General features: G+C 34.2%; 1 protein-coding gene across 1 annotated transcript in view; it reads left to right on the top strand.

Moving 5' to 3' along the window:
• Window positions 1-186: 186 nt before the first annotated feature.
• Window positions 187-18,823, top strand: part of LOC118737950 (2,3-bisphosphoglycerate-dependent phosphoglycerate mutase-like) — a gene marked incomplete at its 3' end in the record, with an annotated part of 38,418 nt that continues 19,781 nt past the window's right edge. Inside the window, 1 exon segment of the mRNA XM_036468785.1 lies at window positions 187-277.

The raw sequence follows: 18,823 nt of genomic DNA on the forward strand, positions 1-18,823 counted from the left end.
TTAGCGACGTCATATTTTTTGTTGATTATTACGTTCTTGTATGAATGCGAGTATACTACTTACATATGTATGTAAGTAAGTATGTATTTATTTGTGGTTGTAAATTAATAGTATTTACGTTTGTTGCTCTACTCGTATATAAGTGAATGTGAAAAGACGAACACATTAGTTGACATTCAGCGTAAAAGTAGTTTAGACAAGGCAATCGCTAAAATATAAACGTAATAATACCGGCTTGGAATCTAGTTTTCTCAGCCACAAAGTTTTATCGAAAATAGTAAGTCGAAATAAACAATTGATACAGTAGAATTTTCTTCGAGCAAGTTGAAGAATTTAACTAAAACAATAACTTTCTGTGGTAATAGATATATAATATAAAATAAAATAAAAAATATGATAACATACCTTGCTAAATTTGTATATGAAAAAATGGACGCTTCATATAAAAGTAGCAGCGCGGAACAACTCACAAACCTCTAATTCGATTGCTAATTTTTCAGTGGAAATATAGGTCTTTGTGTAAAAGATTTACTAAAGAACTGTTCACAAAGCAATAAATAGAACAAAAGTACATAATATCAAAAACAATAATGATTTCGATTTATTTACGTTTATTGCTTGAAATCATTTTGTTTTCTTAGTACATTTTGAATAAATAACCAGTGAATCTGAAATCAATCTTTTTTCAAGTTGTGATTTAAAAGAAACTAGTTACTCTTATTTTCGACAAAAATACGGATTAAAACAGCAGTGCATCGATGAACTTATTTCCATTTTTGACTTACTTTCAAACGCTAAAAAAGCGTAAATCTTTAAATTGAACGTACAAAAATTAATTAAGTATACATCCAATTATTTGAAATCCATTGAGGAAATAATAAATTCTTGTGTAATTCATTATTACTTAAATTTTAAAGAGTTATAACTTATAAGTAAAAACTATAATTTTCGAAAACTCAAACTTAGAGATATTTCTAGAGGGCGTGGTTTTATCCGATTTCAAAAATTTTCAAGACTATGTTTAATAAAATCAGGCCCAATGTGTATATCAAATTTGGTAAAGATTGGTGAGGTGGTTCTCGAGATACAAATATTTGACATAAGTGGGCGGGCAACGCCCAGTTTCCAAACAATTTTACGAAAAACTAGTTTTCGCTTAAGATCCATTGAAAATATCATATCACACGCATATAAATTCATAGAAATATTTTAGACAAAGATTATTTTATGCATTTAGCATTTTCAACGAACTTTATGAAGAATACCAACTTGTTATGTTTAAGTCTGCCATTCACGCAAAGGCCTGTTTAGACAATATAAACAATTAAGAACAATTTGTTTATTATTGAAATATTATCTTTTTTATAATTATCTACGAGGGACAGATTTCGAATTGTTACATTTTTTTTCCAATGACAAGCACATATTTTTCTCAACGCCTAATGCTTTTTCCAATATTACATTTACTTACAGTATAACATTTACCATTTGCCATGATTTTTTAATGTCTCCGTTTTGCGCTAAAAAAGTTATACTAAAAAAAAAGTGCAAAAGGTACCCAAAGTGACACGTCAAAATGGCTATTTCAATGACTTTGCTTTTTTATAAATATTAAAATAACGTTGTTAAAGCGATAAAAATTAAATAAGTTACAAGAACCCGTCAAATTTATTATCGAAATTTCCAAAGTTTTTGTATAAAAAGTAAAATAACATTAATACAATTAATGTAAAGGTGAGTGGCACAAATGCATACGGTTCTGGAGATTTGCCCATATGCATATGTATGCAAGCCAGGCGTCAGATAGGAAAGTTCAATCAGCTACAGGGATCTTTCAAATTAAGAAAAAAAAAACAGATTCGTTCTCGCAAGAAGCACTTCGAGACAAATGGTCACTTGTTATTTTTCCTCCATTCTTCATAACAGGTCATGTGGCCATAGTTCCATTGGAGGAACGTATACCAAACAGTTCATTTATTTGGATACAGTTTTGGACAGTATTTGGAAACAACGAGAAACGACAAGGGATAATTCATCAAGTAAATGCGAGCTCTTTCACACACCTCGCCAAAATAAATTATTTTTTAAGCACTCAAAACATCGAATTAATAGTTCATCCACCGTATAGTCCTCATTTGGCACCGTGCAACAGTCAATTTTGCACACACAAAAATCAATCTATTCGCGAAGCTAGGCGTCAAAAATAATAAAATAAATATAAAATATGATGAATGTAGAATAACAATATGGGTATAATATAAAAGCGAAAATCTGTTGAGTAGGTACTGAAAATCATTGAAAATTTGGAATATGTATTTTTGAAAAAAATATAAAATAAATTAATTAAAAGGGCATTTTCAATATTTCGTTCTTTTGAACCAAAAAACTTAAAAAACTTTTGTTGTCATGTGGTACCCATATTATTATTCTACATTGCACTGAATTTTTTTAAATAATTTTTTGAATTAATAACGTTTGAGAAATTTGAAAGTCGTTTTAAAATAATCCTGGCGTCAGAGAAAAAAAACAAAAAGCTGCTTCACTATAACTGCCCAAAGTTTCGTAAGTATGTATGTATATTGATTGTTTCGTGTTTTGAATTTTTTTATTTTTATCGCACGGTGTTATATTATTAAAAAACAACAGCCCAGCAAAAAACATAAAAACAGTGAGATCGCATTTAAAAACAAAATTGTTATGCTGTCTGTATTCTAGAAATATACACTAATCTTTATTTGTCATGAAAGCATACATTGTTTTTTATGACTTTAACTTCATTTTTTATTGTAAATACTCTTGATGAGACAACAACTGAACAATAATTTTTCTTGCTGAAAAATTTAATCTTTCGGGCTTGCCATAAAAGTAAATTTGCGGCTGTGGATGTTTTACTTCTAGTTCTGTTAGTTGAAATTAAAATTTTTTCCCCAAAGTGCGCTATTTATGCATCCAACTATTGTGCAATAAAATGCATGTTTCAGTTCGGTCTTCTTCTTATTTGGCGCAATAACCGGGGGGTTAATAATAAAATAAAACAAATTTTGCCTTATTTCCCTTTGCTTATTTATACTATTTGTAAAAAAAAAACAGTTTACTGACAGAAGCAAAAAGAACTTTGTTTATCCAAAAATACAATTAAACCAAGGCACATTGAACAGGTAATATCAGTATAGCAGCTGATTTGATTTTTTTCAAATTATTTGTTCTCGAAAATGTCAAATATTTTACATTTCTTCTCACAAAAATTCTTAATTGTTAAAATCTATTTGCATGTGAAACATTTTCCATACAAAACCAGCGATTAAATAGCAGCTTTTGGAAAGCTCGCCCAACTCAGCAGCACAACCGCTGATTACTGGGCCTGGCACAGGATGGATCAATGCTTCGAGAAGCGAACCAATTTACTAAGAAAGAAAGTTGCAACAATTTTCATTTTTTCAATTTAAATTTTTTACCTTTTTCGTATTTCGCATGGCACGCTTTGATGTAGAAGAAAAAAATCAGAACAGTTTTTGGCACCTTCGATACCAGAAGCAACAACAAAATACAGGCAAATGTTGTTTTTGCTCAAATGCTCTAAACCTGTTTGTAGGCCTTGAATTAAACAAAAAATGTGACATAATTCATATGAAGAAAGTAATATTTACAAAATATTTTTACTTATGAAAAGTCTAACAAAATATAGGAAAAGCATCGTCTTTAAAAACTGCTCCGCATATTGGATATAGCGCTTTTATATGATTTTTTCTGCATGCTTTTTAATATGTTAAAAACATTGCTGGACAACCTTAAAATGTTTGCATGGAACCATGTCGCAATAAACAGATGAAGTAATAAAACGGCTTTCTCGCTTTATTTTCTGACATTCGGCTGCCTTATAGTCACATTTTATAGGCAAATTTTCAAATAAAGCAGTGGCACCTGGTAAATTCCACTATGGGTGGGATGCATACACAATAATTCCCATTACTTGGACATTAAAAAGCAGTTTCAGAACTGAACTAGTTTTATTTTATCATTTTTCCTTTTTCTAAACGGTTATAATGCCACCAGTACATAATTGCGAAAGGAGGGGAGGAGCGGGGGACGCGAGCGCAACGTCGAACGATGCGTGCATGCTTATGCATAGGAAGTATGGGTAAAAATCATTGAATTTAACTACACTGCCGGCAAAAAGTATTGAGCATGAGAGTGTTGCTTGATTAAATAATTAAAAGGGCATGCATGCTTATGCTTAGGGGTTTGTTCCGTGCATAAAATCAAAGGAAGTATGGGTAAAAATCATTGAATTTAACTACACTGGCAGCAAAAAGCATAGGCACATCACGTTTTTCACAATATATGCAACATTTTTTTTCAAATATTTTTCCGCCAATTTTTTATAAAAATATGGTTTATTATAAAAAACAAAAGAAAACATATAAATAAAATTCCTAAACTTTGAGCAAAACTTACGAATTTTCAGCAAATTTTCATGCAAACTTTCAACTTTTTAATCAGATTGTTTAGAATTGTTTTGAGTATGCAGTTTTGCAGCCGATTAAATTCTTGTAGAAAATACAAGTTCGGAGTTAGTCAAAAATCGCATTGAGTTTTGAGATTTTTTTTTTGTTGAAGGTTGTTTTGCATTTTTTCCATATAAAGTATTTTGGATTTTTTTTTTTTGTATGGGAGAGACTGCGTGAAAAAAATGCCAAAACTCAACGGTAATTCCTAGCTACTTAAACCTTTTACTTTATTATAATAAAACTGATTGTATTACAAATTTGCATACCCAAATAATCTAAAAAATGTGATTACAAAGTTGAAAATTTACATGAAAATTTGCTGAATTTACGTGAGTTTAACTCAAAGTATAAGAATTATATTTTTATGTTTTTTTGATGAAGAAAGATCCATCAAATTGGCCAAAAAATATTTAAAAAATATATATATTGTGAAAAATTATACGGTTAAACGTGCGACCACTATAAGGGTTCATCTTAAATTGGGGTAGTCCCATTATAGACGCCGCCTCACATAAATTTTCTGTAAGTCCCAGATTTATTTGGAATTTTTTACTTCGTTTTAGTTCCCTTTTGAAGAAAAGTGGGGAAAATGATGAAAATACCCTGGCTTATTTGGTTTTTATTTACTATACAAAAAAAAAATTGATTATTTGTCGATTATCTTGCATATTATTCACTTTAATTTCTTTATTTAATACTTTTAATATAGGGTTTTACCCATCGGCGTAGCCAGAATGAAATTTAGGGGGGGGGGAGCTCGACCCTATTAAGCTGGCATTCCAGGGTACTATTTTATATATATATAAGGAAAATTTGAAAGGTAGGGGGGGCGGGCTCGAGCACCCCCCTGCCCCTACCTGGCTACGCCCATGGTTTTTACCTCCTTACCGTCAATGCATGGCGCCGCCAGTGATAGAGATCTTTTAAATAATTCGAGTAAATCTCTTTCCTTGCCACTCGGAACAGCGGAAGGAAAGACTGAAAGACTCATCAGCATATGGGTTGTCTGAATCGAAAGCAATCAATTACAAAATATTTTACCTGCATCTAGGTCCGGTAGTTAGGGTCAGCGCTACAGAAAATAAAGACTTTGTTTCGGTATCCTAAAATGGTGTTCCACTTTGTTATTTTTGTCCTACAAGTGGTGTGTGAAATAGACTTAAACCATTATATAAGCGATTTAAGCTAACTTATTCCGTGTTGTCGGCGGTTCACATAGCCGACTGTCTAGTGATGCCTTGGGGGTTGCATCTAATTTTCCTCTTTCTATTCCGCTTTACACCTCGATAATCCACCATAGTACCTGGTTTATGGTCACAATACGCGAAACCTTGGAAAAGACCCGGGGTAAAAGGATCGACTCTCACCACTTCAAAGCCGCATTCGATAGCACAAAAAGGAGTTACCTTTACGCCACGATGTCTGAATTTGGCACCCCCTCGAAACTCATACGACTGTGTAAAGTGACGTTGAGCAATACCACCAGCTGATGCTGGAGAAGATAATAAGAGCTGCAGAACTGAACCTCTCAGCAACAGTTTTTTTACAATTGCTGGCGTACGCCGACGACGTCGACATCATCGGTAACAAGAACCGCGAAGTCAGTTCTGAATTTTCCAAGTAGGATAAGGAAGCAAAGCGATTTTGTCTGATGGTAAACGAGGACAAGGCGAAGTATCCTCCTGTCATCAAACAAACAGTCAGCACATTCGCTCATTAACACCCACGTCACTGTTGACAGTTATAATTTCGATGAAGTACAGAATTTCGTTTACTTGAGAACCAGTATTAACACCGATAATAATGTCAGCATCGAAATTCAACGCAAAATTGCTCTTGCTAACAAGTGCTACTATGGACTGAGTAGGCAATTAAAGAGTAGAATCCTCTCCCGACGTACGTAAACCACACTCTAGAAGTCATTCATCATGCCCGTATTAGTACATGGCGCAAAAGCATGACAACATCCGATGAGGCGACTCTTGTAGTATTCGAGAGAAATATTTCGCGGAAGATTTTCGGGTCTTTACGCGTTAGCGATGGCGAGTACCGCAGACGATGGAATTATGAGCTGTATAAGCTTTACAACGTCATGGACATAGTGCAGCGACGTTCCAGCTCTGAAAGTATTCAACTCGGTATCCCCTGGCGGTTACAGAGGAAGAGGAAGGACCGCACTGCGACGGAAAGACCAAGTGGAGAAGGACTTGGCTTCACTTAGTATTTCCAATTAGCGTCAGTTTGCATAGAAGAGAAACGACTGGCGTGCTTTGTTAAACTCGACCAAAATCGTTTAGGCGGTTACTGCGCCCAATAAGAAAAAGAACAAGATTCCACTTTCTCAAGCCAAAAATTTAAAGAACTATCCTTTTCGGCTTTGAAAACACCATGCCACTTTGCACTAAATAAATCTCAATTAATTTTAAAGCAAACTTAAATGCAAAGAAAAATAACTGCAAACTATTGCCATGGTAGCAAGCATAAAATTTTCAAACCCAAGACCATTTGCACAATATCCCGAACAGCCCTAGTATTTCTATTTATATGACTACATACATAATGTTTGTACTGCATTATTTATTTCTATACAAATAACTAATTTGTAGATTGTAAATTTCTTTATTATCCAGCATTATCTACTATAAATTTAATATGTAAATACTGTAGTATGTGTACATGGTTGGTTGATTTAAGTGGGTTGTCAGCCTGGTGACTAGCAATTAGCAAGTTTGCCATTTTAATTCCACTACTGGTCCAACCAACAGGCATTTTGCGGCTTTAATAAATTTCAGTACATCACACAGAGAGAGGTAGCTGTACTCTGATATATTCTGCAGGAGTGGTTTTCCGAGTGTCTTTAGCCTCATCCTTGCGAGGGCTGGCCCCTCGCACAACAAGTGTTCGACTGTCTCTTTTGAGCCCGCGTGAATGCAGCTGCGGCAAAACTTATTGAAGGACAGTCCTATCCTTTCGGCATGCACCTCAACGGAGCAGTTCCCTGAGCATTCCTAAGAGAGTTTTGGTTTTGAGTGGGTCGTAGGATACCCAGAACTGCCGGGAAATCCTGTAAGATCCTTTGCAGTTCCACCTCCTAATCCTGAGCGAGGCGCCCATGTCCACCGCGTGGGACACATCCAGTACGGAGCCGGTCCTTATTGGTTTAGCCGCTGCCTCGTTTCCGTAGAAGGTCCCGGGACCCATATTAGAGGAACTTTGTATTGATCAGAAATTTCGGCCAGCTATCTCCTACATTCATCCACTAGCTGAGATTTAACAGAGGTAGAAGAAAGTGCCTGAATAGCCGCTTGGCTATCCGAGAGGATGTTCACTTGCCTTCTTGCGGGTACATTCTCTTTGATATACCTTACTACCTCCTTAATAGCAAACGTTTCGGCCTGGAAAACGCTTGCATATTCCGGTAGGCGGAATGATAATTTTAGATTATATTTCTCAATGAAAACCCCAACATTAACTCCGCTTTCCATCTTTGACCCATCCGTAAAGGCAGTTAATCCCTGCAAGAACCCGAAATTTTCCTTATTCCAGTCACTGCGGCTTGGGAATTTCGTGAGGCGTTCATTGTGAACCCTGGTCTCGGACAGGATATAGTTAGTGGGCAGCACTTTAATTTCAGACGGTATTGCGTCTAGGGTGGAACCGTGCCTGAACGGTCTTTCCTTTCAGGGCCCCAGGGCACGCAGTCTGATGGCGCTATTAGCAGCTGAATTTTCGATAAAGATATCTATGGGAAACGTCCCTCGGACAGGTTCCCATTGCACCTGTTACGCTAGCGGCTGCTGATCTTTGAATTCCGCGTTGCTTTTTAACTACGTAATCCTTAGTAAGGGCTGGCCACCAAACCAGCACCCCGTAAGAGATTATGGGTCGGACTATAGCTGTGTACATCCAGTGCACAATTCTTTGTTTCAAACCCCTTCTGTTGCCCAGCATTCTCTTGGCTGCATAGAGAGCCACCTTCGCCTTCCTAGCGTGCTCCGCAATGTTTGACTTCCAGTTAAGTTTAGGATCCAGAATAATTCCAAGGCATTTCGCCTTGTTTGATAGATCCAATTCCGTTCCTCGGAACCTTGGTTTAGTAAAATTAGGCAATTTTGTTTTATTTGTGAAAATAATAAGGTACATTTTCTCAGGATTTACGCCAAGAGAACAGCCCAGGAATCTACTATCTTTAGAGTCCTTTCCATAATTTCACTTATGATGGAAGGTAACTGGCCCGATTCCAGTATCGCTATATCGTCGGCGTAATCCATTGCTTTTATTCTCTGAGAGTCCAGCTTTACTCGCTGTGGGGTGTCTCCCACTGCATATACTTTGGTACCCCAATTCGGCATGTATTACTCTGCTCCTTAGCAGAGACACAATGATCAACCCCTGTTTCCATAAATGCCTTATGGATGGAATCTCCACTGACATTATTAAAAGCCCCCTCGATGTCTGTAAAGGACGCCATTGTAAATTATTTATAGTAGAGCGGACTCTCAATTGTGCGGACCACTTCATGTTGGACAGTTTCCGTTGACTTCCCTTTCAAGTACGTATGCTTAGAGCATGATAAATTGGACGTCTTGTCCCTAACATACAGATCCAACAGCCTCTCAAACGTCTTGAGCACAAAGGACTGGAATGACTATCTCAGAAGCTTTCTGAAGAATGACTGGTAGTATTCCGCCCATACCCGGTGATTTAAAGGGTGAGAAGCTGAAGATAGCTAATTTTATCTTTTCCCTCTCCAGTAGCTCCTCAAAGAGGTCCTCGGAGAGAGTTGGTATATGGTATGGGGCATCGGTTTGTACATATGCATGTGCACATACTTAACTATGTTGGTTGTAGACGTATTTTCGGTTTTAAGGAGTAGATTTTTAAACCTGTTCTGTGTATTTGGATTGTAGATATACATATGTACATATATACATATCGCACACCGTCTTCAAAAGTAACACAACTCAAAATTTGCCACATATAAACTTTGCACCACAGATGTACAGAGAGCTTGTATTTACCTTTCAGCAAAAGCTGCAGCAAATTTTTGTTATAATTTGCTGAAAAGACTAAGGTAAAGTCATACTTGCCCATATGATAAGCATGTTCTAAGAAATCGTTTTTCGCATTTTCTGACAAACGTGTCAATTTAAGTTGTGTCCCTTTTGAAGATTGTGTGCGATATGTAACTATTTACCAAAGCTGGGTAAATGTAATTAAAATGCAATTCCAACTACATTCATCTGTAATTGTAACTAGTGGCCGCCATGGCCGAGCGTTTAGAGTGGTGTATCATCCCTCCGTAGGACATAAGCTCGATACCTTGCCTTAGCAACATCTAAATAATAAAAAGTTTTTTCTAACAGCCTGCCAGGGCGTCCAAAGACAAACCTCCTGCCTTGAAAAAATCTTCTCATAAAACACTACAAATCGGAGGAGAAGCTCGGCCAAACACTTAGCAAAAGTGTGAACGCCAAAATGGTATCAATTTTTATAAACTATGAAATAATTTCAAGACATTTTTTAATTCCATTTTCAACAATTGTGTTTTGTAACAGAAATTAATTAGTATGTACATATCGCACGTTTAATAACATACAGTTCGTATACAAAAAGACAGATGGAAAGACACATACAAATCTTCGCCATATTTGGGAAATTTGGTTATCTGTTAGACTCAACATATTCTTCTTATCAAGCTTATTAATTAGATAATTAAATCCCCAAAAACGTAAATTTTTAGTAACATCTCTAGATTATTAAACGTGCGAAACGTACAGCGTGGCGACGAATAACTGTTACCCAGGTTTTTTTGAGAAATAGAAGAGTCCTTTATAGATTTTGCGAAAAAAGTATGTTATTGTTAATTTTCCACAGATTTTACTTTAGTTGTATTAATTAGTTTTTAAATTTTAATCCTTATTTACATTTGCCAGCAGTGTAAACTTTGAGAGAAAAGTTCATGGACAAATGGACAAAAAAATAAAGCTAAAAAAAGCTAAATCATAATTTTAGTTAGAGCTAAGAAAAATAGCAAAATTTACAATTAAAAACTTTTTGAACGTTTTTATAACTTTCTAAGAGTGTCAATGTTTAAAATAAAAAAAGTATTTTGTACTTAAGTAAATATTTTTCGTAGCCTCACAAAATCTAGACAGCTTAAGACAAAGCTTTGTTTCCACCTCATTATTCTGTACACAGTGACGATTCGGTGTGATATTTAGCCCATCTTATGAAAACCAATACCTAAGCATCCTCCCAATAAATTTACCAAATAGAAAACACTCCCATTCTTTACTCCGTGATTACAACTCGAGGGTACTTTTTCGGTCAACTTCTCCGCAACACGATTCCCTGCAATATCAATATGGCCTGGTACCCAAATTAGGCTGACCGGCCAAAATTCCCTTGCCAAAGTCGAGGAGTTTAACAGACACTCCTGCTTCCTTAATGCTGACTCAGCCTGATGCTGGCGCTCTGCTCCGTCAAGCTTCGACCCATCCGGGTGTCGTCTTGCAACTACTGCTCCCCGTTCGCTTATTCCTAAAGATGATGTGAGTATCGAAAGAGTTCAAAATCCAGTCGAAACACGCAGATAGCGGATAAAGTCGGAGCCTTTCTTTGTGTTTTCTGACGAGGGAAAATACACACATGTTCGATATGTTTGTACCTCATCATCGCAAAGGGTGCGTTTAGATGCAAATGAATTTGAATATTTGTATACATATTCGGAGGGTATATTTTTGAATGAGAACTCGCCGAAATAAAATATCATGAAAGCATTAAACATTTTAATACTATTTAAATTTACAGTTAATATTTTGAGCAAAAGTAAAAGGCTAAAAAAGCTAAATAATTTTTAGAAAAATCTAAGGAAAAAGCTAGATGCTAAACAGGATTTTTCCGGCTAAACCCAAATAAAAAAAGCTAAATCTAGCCGGAAAATCTAAAATTGCAACACTGGACGTAAGAGAGGAAAATGGAAGAAAACAATAATTTTTTGCATTGTTAACCGGAAGAAAACTAAAACTCTTTGGTTCAACGAGTCATGTTTGCATGGTATATGGCGAAATGGGAAAAGTAGGTTTGAAGTATGTTTGAAAAGCCGCTTTTTAAACCAACATGACTCAACTGGGTGTAGTCGAGAGGTGAGTCAACACGTGCAGAGATGACTTGCGAGTCAGACGCACGTCTTGGCGCCTATTACTTTGAACAAATTCTTTTCCAATGACTACCTACTTAATAGGTAAGCTAGTCTAATGCCAAAGACGACAACGAAGTTAACGTTCGTACTAAGGTATCCAATCCCGGACCATTTTGTGAATCCCGGGATTTCGGGATCTTAAATTGGTAATCCCGGGATTGCGGGATATTTCGGGATATTATTACCATTAATTAAAATATGCTAACAAACTAGTTTTGCAGTCTTTCTTTAGTGCGAATACTAGAAAGAAAAATAAATCTGTGTTTTTAAGAAAAGAAATATAAATATCTTTACCTTATATCAGTTTAAAAAGCTAATTACAAACTGAATAAACTAAAAACTACGAAATTGAAATTCATTCATATTGCAGTCGAAGTCATTTTAACAGTTGAACTTTTTTAAGTTGATTTGCATAGTAAAGACCAGTAAATTGGGATTTAAAATTACACCATCCTAATCCTTGTTTAATTCTCTATAAAAAATAAGTTACAAAAATTGGGGTTTTTTTTAAGAACTATTTAATTTTTTTTTTTGTAGTATGACGAGGTGGTTTATTTTGTGAGTGTCAACAATGAAGTCTTTACGTTGTACAGAACCGAGATATAACAATTTGAAGAAGTACTTGATTATTTAGTCAGAATAACGAAAAAATCCAAAATTTTACAAATCATATGTATGTATATCCGAAGAAAAAAAGAAAAATATGAAGCCAATAGAAATTGTGACACCAAATTTAGAGTCCGGTATGAAAAAGAATGCTCCATATGTATGTTATATATATTATAACACAGAATAATGGTAGTATTAGAATTGTAATATTTTATTTGATTATTTGTAGGGTTGCATTTTATAATTCTTTTATGCCATTAAATTATATCTCGGGATCCCGAATCCCGGTACTAGATGCCTTAGTTCGTACGCATACTTTGCGTGCACATATGCATACACATATTTACCTACATATATGTATATACATCCATACACACATTGACATTTGTAGCTTCTTAGAAAATATTAAAACACCAATAACTTGAAATAAATGTTTATTTAAATTAGCAACCAATTGTTTGGTATTTTGAATAAATTACTAACAAGAATTTAAGAGACAAACGCAAAAAATTTACTGCGCATGCCGGTAACGCGAAGACAATAACAATAACAGAACAAGAAAAAGTTAAAATGCGCTTGAAACAAAATGCAAAAAAATTTAAAATCTAATAATGTGAGCAGCTATAATTGTACAAAAACCACGCATATAAAATGTATAATAAAGTAATAGAACAACAAGAATATGCAAATAGCTTTTTTGCATGCACATATGTTTGTACATATATATGAATGTGCATTAGAGTGACTCTTCGGTTTCTGGAGAAAACGAAAATAGTCAAAATTCACCCTCTAGAAATGTGCGATCAGCCCAAAATATTTGAAATAAGCGAGAACTCGAGCATCCGACAACTAAAGTTTAAGCCGAATCTATAAAATTAACTGGCTAAATTAAAAAAATCGGCCATATAGTAATAAAAGCGGCCATTACTTCTAGCAATTCAAACCATTATGAGGAAGAACTTAAAGTATTTTTATAGTAGGTGTTTATGCTAGGGGCTAATCCCCTAGGACAGACTTTATGACAAAATAATGACTTAAATATTGGGTTATCTGATTATGTGCTTATTTTTTTCCTCAGTTTACAAAAACAAAATACAGTGAAGAATAATAGTCTACAACCAGAACGAAGTGTGAGTAACACCTGCGTTCATGTAATCGAGGATAATTATTTATTTTTATTTATTTATTAAAAGGGAATATAACTATAAATCGTTATACTACCTACAAAATATAACAGCACAAGCTATAGGACCTTCTGTAAGCAGTTAAAACTTGAACTCTTAAGATTAATCGCATATTTTCGACATTCAAATCGTTCCTAACATATGTTCAACTAATTTTTACGTAAAATAATCTAGTTAACCCGTTAAAACCAGTTCAAATTAGGGACCGAAAATAACCGTTACCTAAATATCAAGCTTTTTATTTGGCGAGAATATTTAAATACACAAGTTTGTCCCTACAGAGTAAAATATCGTAAAAGAAAATGTTTGGGTAAAATCAGGGATCGCAAATGACCGTTAAATATCGACCAAGATTTTCTTTTGCAAAATCAATGTATTTTACTTTTATCCAATATTTTTTATTTTTCTATCGTTAAATATGGACTTTTATTTCTCGATAAAAACCCGTTATTACAGAGACAATTTTTTTATGACCGATTTAAATCTTTTGAGATCTAAAAACCTTAATCTGAAACTTACGCTTGTAATACGATGGAAAAACAATTAAAAAATAACGATCAAAAATTTATTATACGGTTTTACACTGACCATGAACTTTTTAAGTGACGTAGTATGTGGCGGCCGCTGTGGTGTAGTAATTAGCAGAGCGCGCTACCACTCCGCAGGGCCTTGGTTCAAGCCCTGGTCAAAGCAACATCGCAAAAAAAAAGGAAAAAGGTTTTTTCTTAACAGCGGTCGCCCTGGAGTGTATTTCTGCCATGAAAAACAGCTTCTTATACAAATAGAATCGCCGTTCGGAGTCGGCGTAAAACTGTAGTTCGCTCCCCTTTGTGTGACAACATCAAGGCGCACGCCAAAAATCGGAGGAGAAGCTTGGCCAAACACTAACATATGTACGTGTTAGCGCCAATCTGTTGTTAACTATTAGTACAGGTCGTAGAGCTGGTTGAATAATTCACGAAACTGCATTTAAACTTTGTGTAACACTCTCAAATTCTCGACGTATTCTTAACAAACCATTTTTACAAGACTTCCCGTACTAAACAATTTTTATCTCGATTATTTTTTACCCAATTTTAAGTTTTAAGATGGCTTTTGAAAGAATAATATTTAAAGAAATAATAAGTTTTGTGAGCACATTGTAAATGTGTGCAAAGTTTTTGAAACAAATCCGTAATGTAGACCGACTTTTATAATTTTTTCCACTTCCAGGAAATTTTTTGCCATTAAAATCTTTTGGTTCCCAAGGACGAATCGGTATTGAAAATGTCCTTTTAATTAGTTTATTTTTTTTTAAGTGAATAAAATTAGAAGGACGAAATTCGAGGAAATGTGGTCGAGTGCATATTAGTCCTTAACATATATTTTTTTCGAACATAATTATTGTAAAATTTCAAGGATATTTTTTCAATGATAAAATGTTAAAAGGACCTTTTCAATACCTCAACGTGCATCAAAAAAATGTAATCCATATTAATTCTACATATCTTTAATTCATACTAATATCATACTTTTTTCTGCATTCCACATATTTTTTAAAATAATTTAAAAAAAATCATGACGTCAGAGAGAAAAAATAAAAAACGTAGTTTTATTATATTTGACTCATGCTTTCGTGGATATATACGATTTTTTGTATGTAAAATTTACTGTCGAACGGTGTTATATTCAAAATAGTCTCCTTTAGCCATTACTTCGAAAATAATGTTTCATTCCGAGTAAAACTAGCTAGCATTTTTAAAAATCAATAGACAAATTCGGAAAGTTATAAATTTTCAAAAGAAAATTCCAAAATCACTTCGATGTAATTTCACAGCAAATACGAATAGGTTGGATTGGATTTACTTTGAAGTTTCAATAGTTCGTCTAGAAAGATTTGATTTTGCCCCTTTATAAAAAATGTCATAGCTTAATAATTTGTAGATTGATTTTAACGAATGGTTCCTAATCGTAATTAAATATTCTTCTCGAAGTAATGATTATAAATACATACTGTAACCATTTGTACTGATTTCGGCGGGACAGTACCGATTTTAAGAAAATTGTCCCGCTGAATATTTTTTTAAAGTCGGGACATAGAAGTGTCCCGATTTTTCGTATTCGTACCGATTAAATCCCAATTTTCAGTATTTTATTTACTAACCGGTTGAGGACCGATGCTGCATATAGGCAACATTGACATTTTGATGTATAAATCTTGTTGTCTAGATTATTTTTTAAAGATTTAAAGGTTTAAAGGTTTTTTTAAAAGTTGAACCTCTTGCCATTTATAGAACCAATTAGTTATCAGCACCTTTTCCTTGCGACTATTTGTGTAACTTAAATGTGGCTTGAAGTGGTTCTGCAACATTAAAAAAAAACAGAGTTTGAAAATGCTGTATTTTTTTAATTTAATTTGCTTTTGTTGTGCTATGACTTCGGCATGTATGATATCGTAAGCAAAGCAACAGAAATTCAGAAAAAGGCAAATGCTTTGGCTGTCGTTTTGCTGAAAAATTTCGAAAGCAACCAGACAGTTAAAAAACAATTCGTGAAAGCACAACGACAGTGCAGCGGCAGCAAAGCCAAAGCAATTTGACTATCACTTGGCTGTGAATAGGGATGAAACGATACCCATTACTTGGAATTAATATCGAAGGAAAGTATCGATACATAAAAATAGCGGATTTATAGTATCGATACCTACTCATATCCACACTTTTGGCTATGAAGGTATTCCGTACGATCTAAATAAGTTAAATTTAATTTTTTTAAGTCATAAGTTAACGATTATCTGGTTTGATCGAGAATGAGTTGAGCTCAATAAAGAAAATTTCCAAATAACCACACTCTTATAACTGTCAAAATTCACAAATCTGTACAAATGTACAAATCGTGTGATCTCTGCTTAAGATTTTTTTTTGTTTTAAATCAATTGTGGTTTTCTTTTCTTCAATAACAGAGCTAGACTTCTCGCCTTTAGTATTTTCAGCTAGTCTTTTCAGTGCAAAGAGTAAGACCGTGTTCACATGACGTGTTAAGCGCCTTTCATGTGAACGGGGTCTAATAAATTTTTGCATTGAGTTTAATATCGTGTTGAAACATGTGTTCTAAGCATTCATCCAGTTTGCTCTTCCACTCGAACAGTTGGGCCGTGAATACGATTAAAAATGTGGCAATTAACGGTCATTTGAGATCCCTGACTCTACCAAAAAAATGTTCACAACTTTTTACCCTGTAGGGACATACTTACATACATACGTATGTAAATAGCTATTCCCGCCAATTCAGTTGGTTATGATCCATATAAGTCCAGCATTTTTCTCACCATATATATACATGTGTACACAGACAATAAAATAGCCGCGCATAAAATAGTTCCGTAATAAAATGCACTGCAAAAAAATCATAAATTTTTGTTTATTTCCTTAGCTCCAGCCTAATTGATGAGAACAACAATATTAATAAGTTAAAAAAAGTCCCAAAATTCAAAAGACAAAAAACTAGAACCAGGGCCCTTTTTTATTAACCGATTTCACAAAAAGGATTCAGTTCGTCGGAATATATATATTTTTTGTTTACCTCATAACTTTGGACTACGTTAACCGATTTCGAGAAATTTTTCATCGGAAAGGTGGTACCTCAAGCAAGGGTGGTCCCATACTAATTTTGTTTAGATCCGATAATCTTAAATTTTTATATTACTACTGAAGTCGGTTTTGTTTTTTGCTTAAAAATTACTTGTAGTATTGAAAAATTGGCCATGAATTTTCCGTACAACGCAAATCTTTTGATTGTTCTATCCAAGTCAACACCTTGATTTGAAATCGATTTTTTAGCCAGGATCGAAGTATGTTTCGGTCCATTGTCTAGCTTAAGTTGGCAAGTTGAGGGTATATTCTACTCAGATTACGTGAACAAAACTATTTACATATGTCTTAAATTGAAAACGTAAAGAGGCTATGGATGTTTTCTGTTATCCGAATAGGCGTGACACCAATCTCCAGCAACTTCATTACCTTCACCATTGGGCAGACGCGAGTATAATTGGTATGACAAGAAATAATAGTAGAGCGTGGTTTCGACATCCAAAAAATAAAGAAATGTTTGCTCGTAACACGGTGAAATGCTTTGTATTTTGTAAATTTAATTTTGTAAAATTAAAAAAAAACACTTAATTTTTTCAATGCGAACAACTGATTTTTTATTGTGCAGAAGTTTAAATTTCTTCTTTTCATGATTTAATTATAAACAATGTAAACTTAGCCATTTCAAAATAAAATAAAGGTAAACTAAAAAATAAAAATACATAATTTTTGATGATTTTAGTCACCTTTTTATTTTAATTCAACTATAGCTGAATATGTTTCAGTTTTTATGCTTTTCGCATACGTATGTGACTACTATTCACATTTACAAATAGAGAGCGACCGACCATTTGGACACTTCGTACCCTAATAAACATGCACACTAGGGTGCCCATCGAAAATGCCTTTTTTGGGAAATTTAAAGACCCTACAAGCCAAGTCCAACAATAGATTATTTTATACCATTTTAAAGGCCTGTATATCCTCTTTTCAGATCATGTTCGGTCTTTGAAATCGAATCAAAAACAGCAAAGCTCATAAATCTACAAAATTTGTCTGACCTAAATTGGCAGGGCCTTTAAAAAATCTATAAAAATAGATAATAATATTTCTCATAAAAGCGAATGAAATTAGGGCATAGGGTCTGAAATTTCAAAAAAAAATAAAAAAATAAAAACATTCTCGATGGACACCCTAATGCATACATAGGCGTAGTACTACCACTATTTGAATATTCTTAGTGAGTGGGGCTCAGGGAAGAGCGCAAATGAATTCACAAAGGCACGCTGTTGGCGCAAATATCTTTATAATTCACACAGGCATTTTTACATAAATACATATCTACTTGAACGCCGAACGGCTGTAGCAAAACATGGCAAGGAATAATAAAAATACATATAGCTGAAAAGAAAAATAAAATAACTTTAAAAGATAACAATAACAATGCTACGTAATACTATCAGATGTGATAGACGTGGCATGCGGCTTTAAAAGCAAAAAAGCACAATCAGCAATAACACTAATGCTTAGCAGTATCAAAGATCTTTGAAATTGTTAAAATAACACTACTCTTATGTATCTACCTACCCTTATGTCCAGCTGATTAAGTCAAGTGACATTTTTACTAGTTTTGGTGTTTTTTTTATTTTGTTTATTTTATGTTTATATTTCTTTTTTTTTGCTGACGGTGTTGTGCATTTTCTTCCATATAAAATATGCTCGATAATTTCGTTTGTATGGAAGAAAACGCCT

The sequence above is a fragment of the Rhagoletis pomonella genome, unplaced genomic scaffold, assembly GCF_013731165.1.
Source record: "Rhagoletis pomonella isolate Grant_MI unplaced genomic scaffold, Rhpom_1.0 Rhpom_scaffold_00004, whole genome shotgun sequence".
In the NCBI taxonomy this organism is placed as follows: Eukaryota; Metazoa; Arthropoda; class Insecta; order Diptera; family Tephritidae; genus Rhagoletis; species Rhagoletis pomonella.